General features: G+C 38.5%; 1 non-coding gene across 1 annotated transcript; it reads right to left on the reverse strand.

Moving 5' to 3' along the window:
- Positions 1-5,902: 5,902 nt before the first annotated feature.
- TRNAL-CAA (transfer RNA leucine (anticodon CAA)) lies at positions 5,903-6,008 on the reverse strand. The gene is made up of 2 exons: positions 5,971-6,008; positions 5,903-5,948 (listed from the first exon to the last, which is right to left on the reverse strand). It is a non-coding gene; the product is annotated as a tRNA-Leu (tRNA).
- Positions 6,009-10,792: the final 4,784 nt, after the last annotated feature.

Consider the following 10,792-nt stretch of genomic DNA (forward strand, 5'->3'; position numbering starts at 1 on the left):
ATGATTATTATTCTCTCCCCAATACAGGAGAAATAATATGAGAGCTAATATTTATAAGATCAATAAATATATGCCCCAATTTGGAACTATGCACAAAGGGCGATAAAAGAATGTCTACCCTTTGATCCAGCCATAGCACTGCTGGGTCTGTACCCCAAAGAGATAAGGGACAAAAAGACTTGTACAAAAATATTCATAGCTGCGCTCTTTGTGGTGGCCAAAAATTGGAAAATGAGGGGATGCCCATCAATTGGGGAATGGCTGAACAAATTGTGGTATATGTTGGTGATGGAATATTATTGTGCTAAAAGGAATAATAAAGTGGAGGAGTTCCATGGAGACTGGAACAACCTCCAGGAAGTGATGCAGAGTGAGAGGAGCAGAACCAGGAGAACATTGTACACAGAGACAAACACACTGTGGTATAATCGAACGTAATGGACTTCTCCATTAGTGTCAATGCAATGTCCCTGAACAGTCTGCAGGGATCAAGGAGAAAAAAACACTATCCATAAGCAGAGGACAAACTGAGGGAGTAGAAACACCGAGGAAAAGCAACTGCCTGACTAAAATGGCTGAGGGGACATGACAGAGGAAAGACTCTAAATGAACACTCTAATGCAAATACTAACAACATGGTAGTGGGTTCGAATCAAGAACACATATGATACCAGTGGAATCACGCGTTGGCCACGGGGGGTGGGAGGGAGGAAAAGAAAAATGATATTTGTCTTTAATGAAAAATGCATGGAAATGATCAAATAAAATACTATTTAAAAAAATAAAATAAAAATAAATAAATATATATATATATGCCCCACTTTAATACCCCAAAAGGATTGCAATTTCAGAATCAAAGCCCAAAGATTTATTGCACATAACCCCTCCTTTCTCAAGCACAAGATACGCTTCAAGGCTTTACAATAAAAACAGGCCAAATACTTGAGCACTATAATAAATCCTTCCCTACAGTTATCACACTCCAGTGAATTTGTTGATGAACAGAAACCAGGTAACATTGCTAGGCACTTCAAAGTAACACAAGAAAAACAGAACTTTTAAATTGAGGAAAACCCCAAAACTGGTCTTCTTTAAGTCTTCACACCTAGATAGGAAGATGTTTTGTTATTCATCTCCCAAGCAATTGTGATTGACAGTGAAAGCTGACCAAAAGCACAATGATCCTCTTAGCAGGTCAAGGAGTACTAACCTACAAATGGCTTTATTCACATTAATTATATCTATCACAGAGTGTTGTAGAAATGTAGTAAATGATCACAGAATTCTTTATTGTAGTAACATCACATCACAAGAGTATTGTTTAGGTGATTTGATAATATCCAATCAGAATGTAGAACGTCACATACGTAGAAGATTGCTTATGTGTCAAAGAAGCATGTATCTGAAAACCTATATAATAAACGAACCACAGCACTATGGCAGATCACTGTGTGTGATGCCTGCATACGTGGGTTGAACACACGGTGTTTCTCATCTCATTTATCCGACCGAGTCGTCACATCTGGGCAGAGAGATCTTGGATCCTCAGAGAGGATGATGGACAGACCTCACCATTAAGCTACTTTGTTAGTAGTATGCTATTTTAGTAGTAGTAGTATAGTATAATATTGTCTTATAATAATCAATTAATAATATAGTAGTTATAGTTTAATATTGTATTGAATAGTGTAGTAAGAAAAATTGCAATAAAACATTCTTCCCATAAATCCAGAGCATATTCTACCACAAATGCACATATTATTGGTGGGGAAGAACTGGACATACATAGGGATCATGCTGTAGGGAACATATGTGCCTAAGATTCACATGTAGAAGGAAAATTCATACTTCTTTATACTGTAGAACCATTGATATCTTCCTTCTGTTCTCACTGGGCTTACTCCCCACTGGTCATAGTTAAAACACAATTTTTCCTGGATTTCAGCTCTTCAGGACCACTTTTAGAATATTTCTGCACCACTCTGCTGGGGTATCATTATCTAGAACCTCTTCCTGTTAAGAACAGACTGATTTTTCTTTAGTGATAGCTAAAGATAAAGATTTTGATAGCCCAGCTAACAAAAGTTGTGACTCTGAGTTATGATTTTTTTTTCTTCTTTTCTACCACTAGTTCTGGATCTAAACCAAGTAACAAAGCTATGTTGCTTTGGTGCTGTATTTTATCCAGGAAAACAAAAACAAAAAATTATCTCCCTAAATTGCCTTTTTTTCTACCTCTGATGCTGAGTATAATTAATATAATTGATTATAATATATATTATATTATATTATATAGTAATTAATTAATTATCCTTAATTAATGCCTAGTGAGAATGACTAAATTTGCTAACTCCAATGGACTTTTCTCAATCTTCATCTTTCACCATCTCTATGGTATTTGTTACTGTTACACACACACACACTTTCTTTCACTTCTTCCCATCTTCCATTCTGACTACTCTCTCTTCCCTGAGTTTTTATAATTGTGCTGTGACCATTTTCTTTTTACCTGCCTTACTTTTCCTTCTTCATTATCTTCTGAGAAATCATTGTCCTTGTCTTGCCCTCTATGCATGGATGTACCTCAGGACTCTGTCCTCTGTCTTTCTTATCTTCCCTTTCTACTTTGTTTCTTAGTAGTATCATTAGTTAATGATTTTCATCCCCATGTAGTTAACTCCCAAATTTACATACCTAGATTGACCACATATGTAGCCCAACTCTATAATCTAAGGCTCTAACCTGTCTTGCTATTATTTCTCTTTACCTTCTCCCTAAGCAATCTCATTTCCAATATTTCCATTTCCATTTCCATTCTTCCTGATGAGTTTCAGGCTAGCATTTCCATGTCTGATTAAACATTTCTGTTGACATTTAAAACTCAATGTTTCCAAAACTAAACTTATCTTTTTCCCTAGATGTACTCATGATTTTCCTGCTTCTATTGATGATATTACCATTTTTTCTAACTTCTTGTTGCCTTTAATTCTTCTCATATACTCTTCTCACTTCACTTATCACATTTTATCAATTGTGAAGTTCTATTATTACAACCTCAGAAGTACTTTTCATATCCAATCCACTTTTCCATTTCCACATCCATCACCCTAGCTCAGGTCTTCCACAGTTCTCTCTCATTGACTAATAGAATTTATCCATAAGTGTCCCAGTCCCTCCCTATATCACAGAAAGCATCATCTAGGAGACAGTCATGTTCATACAAATTATGTCTTTCGTGTTTCCAACTCTCAGTTCACACTCTGAAGATAACATTCACAATTTATTCTTCAAGTATTAAATTTTTAGCTGTGTATGATGTTCTCTTGGTTCAATTCATTTTGTGTGTCATTATTCTGTGCACTTCTTTCCAGTTACTTTTTAAAGTTAGCCTGTACATCATTTCTTGTGGTACAGTAGTATTCCATCACAATCATATAACAATTTGTTTAGTCATTCCTCAATGAGGGGCATCCACTCAATTTCTAGTTGTTTGTCTCTACAAAGGGAGGTGCTAGAAATATTTTGGAACACTTGGGTTCTTTCCTTTTTATACTGATCTCCTTGGGAAACAGACCTGGCAATGGTATTGCTGGGTCTAAGGGTATATGCAGTTTTATATAACTTTCTGGGGGTAATTCCAAATTGTTCTCCAGAATGGTTGGATCATTTCACAGCTCCACCAACTGTATATTCGGGGTTACATTTCCCCACATCCCCTCCAACATTTGTCATTTTTCCCTTTTGTCATTTTAGCCAATCTAATGGATGTGAGATGATATCTCAGAATTGGGGGGGGGGTTGCATTTCTTCAATCAGTAGTGGTGTGGAGCATTTTTTCATATAACTATATATGATTTTGATTTCTTCATCCAAAAATTGTCTCTTCATATCTTTTGTTCATTTACCAATTAGGGGGTGGCTTTCATGGATTGTTAAAATAGCCTCTGCCTCCTCTAATTTCTATTTATTCCAATTCATCCTTCACATCACTTCCAGTTGAATCATCCTAAAGTACCCCTATGACCCTCTAAATCTCCTGTGAAAAACTATCAGTGGCTCCTCACTCTTAGCTGAATAAAGTTCAAACTCTTTAGCTTAGCATTCAAGACTGCGAATGTTTAACTTTCTAGTTTTAGATCACAATTCTGTAGTTTGCTATTTTTCATTTCCAAAACCTCTGATCTCACTCTGAGATTTTGCTCCATGAAATAGTATGCTAGACTATTAGCCAGAAGGCCTGGGTTTGATCTCTGGTTCTATCTTGATTGTATCCTTGGACAAGTGACCCAACTGCTCTGAATCTCAGTTAACTTATCTATAGAACGGGGATAATAATACACTCTTTGGCCTTACAAGGTTGTTGATGGGAGTTGTCAGGATTAGTTCTAAAACTGGAAAGGACTGGACATTATCCAATCCAACCCCACCCCCCATTTTCAGAGAAGAAGAAATGGGAACCCTCTCCAACTTCAGTCACCCTTCTTTCCACTGTACCATGCACTGCTTTGTAAATACAAAGCCAAAACAAGAAGTCAACAAGCATTTACTGAGCACCCAACTATGCTAACAAGCTTGAAATAACAAAAAACAGCCTCTGTCTTCAAGAAGCTCACTATCGAAGGGCGGGGCGGAGGGGAGGAGGGTGATGGGGAGGAGGACAAATGCAAACAACTAGGTACAAACTTGGTACATACAGAATAAATTGGAAATAATCTTGTCTGACAATATAATATTAGTAGTAGTAGTCGACCGAGGATAACTATTGTCTTTGTGTGTTTTTGTGCACAAAGACACTTGTGCATGAAGATTTAAGTGGAAAAGTCGATGCACAGAGACAGTCCCACTCTCTCAGAGTTGGAAACCTGGGTCCAGTGGCACGAAAAGTCGTTACATCTGGAGACTTCCTCAGCTGCATTGGATGGCCATGTTGTCTTTTGTGCTCCAACATGCCCTAAGCACTCCACAGTGCTTTGCTGCGTCGCCCTCTCAGCCCTTGAACCTTCTTATTGGTTTCTTCCGTCTGTTCAGCCGAAGCAGTCTTCACATGCTGGGTGAGCAAAGTCCTAGTTCACCAGGGGTCCACAATGACCCGCTGGCTACCCTCACAAGGTTTAGCCGGCCTGTAGAAGCCCTTGCCCTGGGTGTGGCCGCTGCCACATGCTAGCAGCTACTAGGAACCACAAGTGAGAGCTGGGTGTTAGGTGAGGGTCAGAGGCTGGAGAGCTGCCCTAGGAGGGCACGACAAGCCCTCCATACCAAAGATATTACTCTTCCCTGAGCACCCCATACACCCCCAATATAATATTAAGGAGTCCATAAAGAGCTACATAAATGTTAATTGCTTGTTGCTGTAGTGAAATCCCCACTAGGCGTCACTGTGAAGAATTAACATTCAGTCTTGCTTGCCACAGCCCAGTGAGCTAATGAATGAAGAATACCTGATGAAAGCATAGTCTTTCAATCTTTTTTACACTTATATTACTCAAATACTTCTATTTTGTTGCTACCCCGCTCTCGAGGCGCTCCTCTCCCGGGCTGTTACTCTGGGCTCCGCCTCTAGTTTAGCCACATCTGGAGGGGGGGGGGGGGGGGGGGAACAGAGCAAAAAGAAAAGGAAGGAGGAAAATTGTCCGGGGTCGGGATCGAGGTGGGGGTCCGAGCGGGGGCCACGGAGACTCAAACCTTTGTAGAGCTGGAGGTAAGAGAAAGAGAGACTGCAAAGAGAAACCGAAGCAGGCAAACCCCAGGGCTCATAGAGATCCGAGCACTCCAGAGACACAAAAAGCAAGCTACTGTTGCTGATTACACCTTTTAATTAAAAAAAAAAAATGTGTACGTGGCATGTACAAATTACTGATGGGAGTGGGGAGAAAAGATTCAAGTCAAAGGAAGAAAATCAGTGTGTCAGAAGTGGGATTTGAACCCACGCCTCCATACGGAGACCAGAACACTCAGCGAGGAAGGTAGAACCTTGAGTCTGGCGCCTTAGACCACTCGGCCATCCTGACACTCGAAGGAAACAGGATCTAAACGACCTTATTCAATTTAAGAGAAAACGCGTTGTTTTTTTCCGGCTGTATTTTGGAGTTTTTCGACATTTAGTTTTTTCTTTTTTTTTCTGTCCGTCGTTATCTGGTTTGCAGTTCTTCCTCTTCCTCTTTTGTATCTGTTTCTTTCCCTAAAATTTGGAAAACACCGAGTCAATGGGTCTACAATTTCTGCTGCAAGACTTGGAAGTCGCGTTTGAACAGGCAGGATTTATTGAAACAGAAACGGAGACAGGCCAAATGATAATCTATTTTTCAGCTGATTCAGTAAATATATTGATCAATTATTGTCAACATTTTTTTCCTAATGTAGTTTTCAGTATGGCTAGGTGCTCTAGCTCCTACCTTAATTATTTCCTTTAGAATTCTAGACCTTTTTGTCTCTTAAAATCAATTCTTTTATTTTAAGTTTTATAAAGTAATCCCTTGGGAGTTTGATATCACTGTATCACATCGTGTAGGACCTAGAACCAAATGATTTCACTTGCTTACCTGTGTGACTTTGGCCAACTTATTCATTAAATCTCTTTGGGATCAATTTCATCTTTAAAAAAATGTCCACTTGTAAGCACATTATCTCTCCCAGGTCAGTCCTGAAATGCATCATTTAAAAAGAATCTGTCATATTTCAAAATGCTGTGACTATGACAGAAGATCTAACCAAAAGGAAGAAAGCACCCATTTACCACTATCTCACCAAAGAACTCTTTTCAAATAAAAAATTTCTTAGATTAACACTCTTTTCCCGACCCATCTCAGGAAGGATTTAATCTTGATTGTGTATGTCTACTTCCAGAATAAAGCAAATGTAAGTGGAGGAAGGGCCCAGGTGTCCCTTCTGAAGGCTCTTGTGCCAGAGCTGCTGCTCCTTGTTCTTTTTACTCCTGCGAGACCCCAAAGCCTATGATCCATGTCCCTGACATTCCAGATCAGAAACAATATGGTCCCAAACTACTTTTTAAACTGTCACTACAGGGACTTTTGATTTGTACCCTTTTAAACCAAATTAGTCTCAATACTCTTGGTCCTTTAAACATATTTACATTCTCCAGTTTTAGTACCTTTTTTTTTTCATAAACTACCCTGACCTGGAATGGCATCTTTACTACTCTGCATGGATGCAGTTCCTACCAATCCTTCAAATCCTGGTTCAGCTTCCAAATCCACGAATCTTTACCAAATCAATCCATTAGAAAATAATCATATAATTCACAGAGCTGTTGTTGACAATATGTGATCAATATATTTACTGAATTAGCTGAAAAATAGATTATCAGTTGACCTGTCTCCATTCCTTTTTCAATAACTTTAGAATTTCTAATTCTAGACCTCAGTGGCCATCTAATCATAAATGAGAAGAAACCCCCACAAAAACATACTCAATATTACAGGTCACCTGACCTCTGCTTAATCCCTTAGAAAACCCATCAGTTCTTGAGGCATCTCCTTCCTTTCCGATAACTTTCATTGTTAGAATGTTTTTCCTGACTTCAAGCCTAAATCAGTCCCTTTGCTTTTAAACAACTTAAATTACTAAATAACTTCTGCTCATTGCCTTTGTTCTACTCTCTAGTGCTAAATAGTACAAGTCTAATCTCTCCTCAACATGCTAGCCCTTCAAATATTCAGATAACTGTCATGTTTCCCTGTGTTTTCTCTTCTCTAGACTAAACATGTTCAGTTCCTTTCACTGATTTTCAGCTAAGTGGCACAGGAGATAGAGTGCTAGGTCTGGAGACAGGAGAACCTGAATTCAAATCTGTCCTCTGACACCTACTAGCAGTAAGATCCTGGGCAAGTTACTTAACCTCTGTTTATCTCAGCTTCCCCATCTATAAAATGAAGATAAAAGCATCTACTCCCCAGGGTTGTTATAAGGATCAAATAAAATATTCCTAAAATGCCTGGGACATAGTAGAAGCTATATTAAGTGTTAGCTATTATCATGTGTTATAGACTTAAGGTCCTTCACCTAGTTTCCTTGATTGAACACTCCAATTTATCAATCTCCTTCCTCATATGTGGTACCCAGAGCTGAATATGATACTCTAGATGAAGTCATATGAGAGCAGAGAACAGTTAGATTATTACCTCCCTATTCTTAAAAGTTATATTATACCCTTCAGGCCAGCCCAGTATCATGAGTTTTGGGGGCTGCCACATTGCACTGCTGATTCATATTGAGTGTGCAGACCACTAAAACTCAGAGGTCTTTATTGGAACTGCTATTTAACCATAGGGTTACCATCTTGTATTTATGAACTTGATGAATTATACTCAAGTGTAAGACTTTGCATTTAAATAAGTAGATTCAGTCCAATGGCCATATCTAGTCAAGATTTTCTTGCAGGGAGAGCTGAGTGGTTCAGTGGATTAAGATCCAGGCCCAGAAACTGTAGGCTCTGGTTTCAAATCTGAACCTAGACACTTCCTTGCTGTGGCAAATCACTTAACCTCCATTAGTAGCATTGATTCTAAGATAGAAGGTAAGGGTTTAAAAAAAAAGGTTCTTTTGCAACTTAACTGTCATCCAATGTACTAATTTCCTTCCTCAGCTTTCTGTCATCCCAAAATTCAATGTTCATACTGTCTATGACTTTATTCAAATCATTGATAAAAATGTTAAACAGCATAAAGGTAAACATCCATGAGGTATACTCCTGCTATGTTTACATTGAACTGTGACTGCTCTTTAAGTTTGACCCTCCAACCAGTTCTGAATCCATCTGAGTGTATTATTATATAATCTGTCTTTTTATCTTTCCTATAAGAATAATATGAGATACCGTATCAAAAACTAAAAAGTCATCATCTTAGAGATAGTCACTGAAACCACAGATGAATAACCTAGAGAGTGCAAAGAGAGAAAGTTCCAGATCAGAGACCTGCTTACATCTATGTAATTCTTGGGCATGGAACATGTAAGATGATTCAGCACAAGAGATTGAGGAGTGGTTAGACAGGCAAGAGGAGAACCAGCATAAAGTAATGTCACAAAAACCAAGAAAGAAAAAAGTTTTCAGGAGGCAAAAGAAGCAAAGTGTCAAATTCTACCCAGAGGCCAAGGAGAATGATGATTTCAAGAAGGCCTTCAGATTTCATATCTAAAAGATTATTAATAATTTTAGAGAAAGCAGGCAAGCATCAGTAAGTGGCCCATAAAACAGGAGCTGATGTAGCTGTAATGGTATGGGGAAATTTAGCCCTTTAACCTCTCACAATATTTTCATTTTTCTGTCATTAACAGACACAATTCTTTCCCCATTCCTTAGACTCATACCTCTTCAAAGGCTAAAGCAAATAAATATTAGTAACCTCTGGTTACATCTGAATTATCAAAGAAAACCTGTATTTCTTTTGCTTAGCAGAAACAATTTCCTCCAAAAGAATGTTCCATCTGTCATCCTTACTCTGTAATGAATCTCTCCCTAACTATTGTCTCCTTGCCTACTATCTACAAATATGTCTATCCTCACTGTCATCCTATATTTCTTCTATCCTTGTGTTTTCTCCTTGAGAAAGTTGTCTACATTAGGTGCCTCCACTTTCTCTCCTCTTATTCTTCCTAACCCCTTTGAATCTGACTTCTGACTATAACATTCAGCTGAAAGCTGTGTCCAAAGTTACCAATAATTTTTCCTAATTGCCAAATCTGATGGCCTTTTCTCAATCCTCATTCCTTTTGACCTCTCTGATGCCTTAGATTTCTGGAATAACATTCTTTCTTAGTTCTCTCCTACCTATCAGTCTTCTGAATGTCCTTTGCTGGATCTTGATGTAGGCCATAATCTCCAACTGTGGTTGTACAAAAGGGCTGTCAGGTGTTGTTATCAGCTCTCATCTCTATGCTGATGATTTTCAGGTCTACTTATTCAGCACTAATCTTTCTACTGACTTCTAGTCTGATATCTCCAATTGCCTATTAGATATCTTGAACTGGATATCCTGTAAACAGCTTAAAGTCAACATGTCCAAAACAGAACTTATAATCTTCGTCCCAAACCCCCCCTCCTTCCAAATTTCTATATTAATGTTAAGGGCAGTACCATCATCTTAGTAGTTGTTGCCTATTGTGTGTTTTAAAAATTTGTACCCTGGGGACTTCATTTCCCAGCATTCTTTATTCTTCCCAGGGTTCCCTTTTCTTGTGTTCCTGTGTTCTGTCCTGGTGTAGGTTTGTTTATAAATTTGCTGAATACCACACTGTGGGGCATTTTTCTTTGACTCCAGTGTGGCAGGCTTCTGAGGCTCTGGCTCTTTACTCTGTTCTCTTGGCTGAAGGAACACCTTTCTCTCTCACTTTGTTGTTATTAAATCCTATAAATTTAAGTACGTGGAGTATTCATTTTTAGTCTTACACTATAGACCATTAGATAACTCCCTTTCCTTCCTCAATGATTCAATACATAGCCTGCAATTTTTATTTCCTCCCCAACTTCTGCCCTTATACTAGGGGACTACAACATGCATAATTGATTCTCCTTCAAATGCCCTCAAATGCCACTCAGTTCCTCAATCTATTCATTTCTCATGAGCTACTCCTCCACCCAAATTCAGCCACATACAAAGAAGATCATATACTTGATCTTGCCATCACCCACAAATGTATCACTTCTCTGTTAAAGAATTCTGAAATCACTTTATTTGATCATAATCTGTTGGCTTTTCACTCTTCCTCTGTTTTCTTTTAAACAACTCATCTACACCATGACCTCCAGTTCTTGACCCCTCAATTCTTTCCCAAG

The sequence above is a fragment of the Monodelphis domestica genome, chromosome 2 (genome assembly GCF_027887165.1).
Source record: "Monodelphis domestica isolate mMonDom1 chromosome 2, mMonDom1.pri, whole genome shotgun sequence".
Lineage (NCBI taxonomy): Eukaryota > Metazoa > Chordata > Mammalia > Didelphimorphia > Didelphidae > Monodelphis > Monodelphis domestica.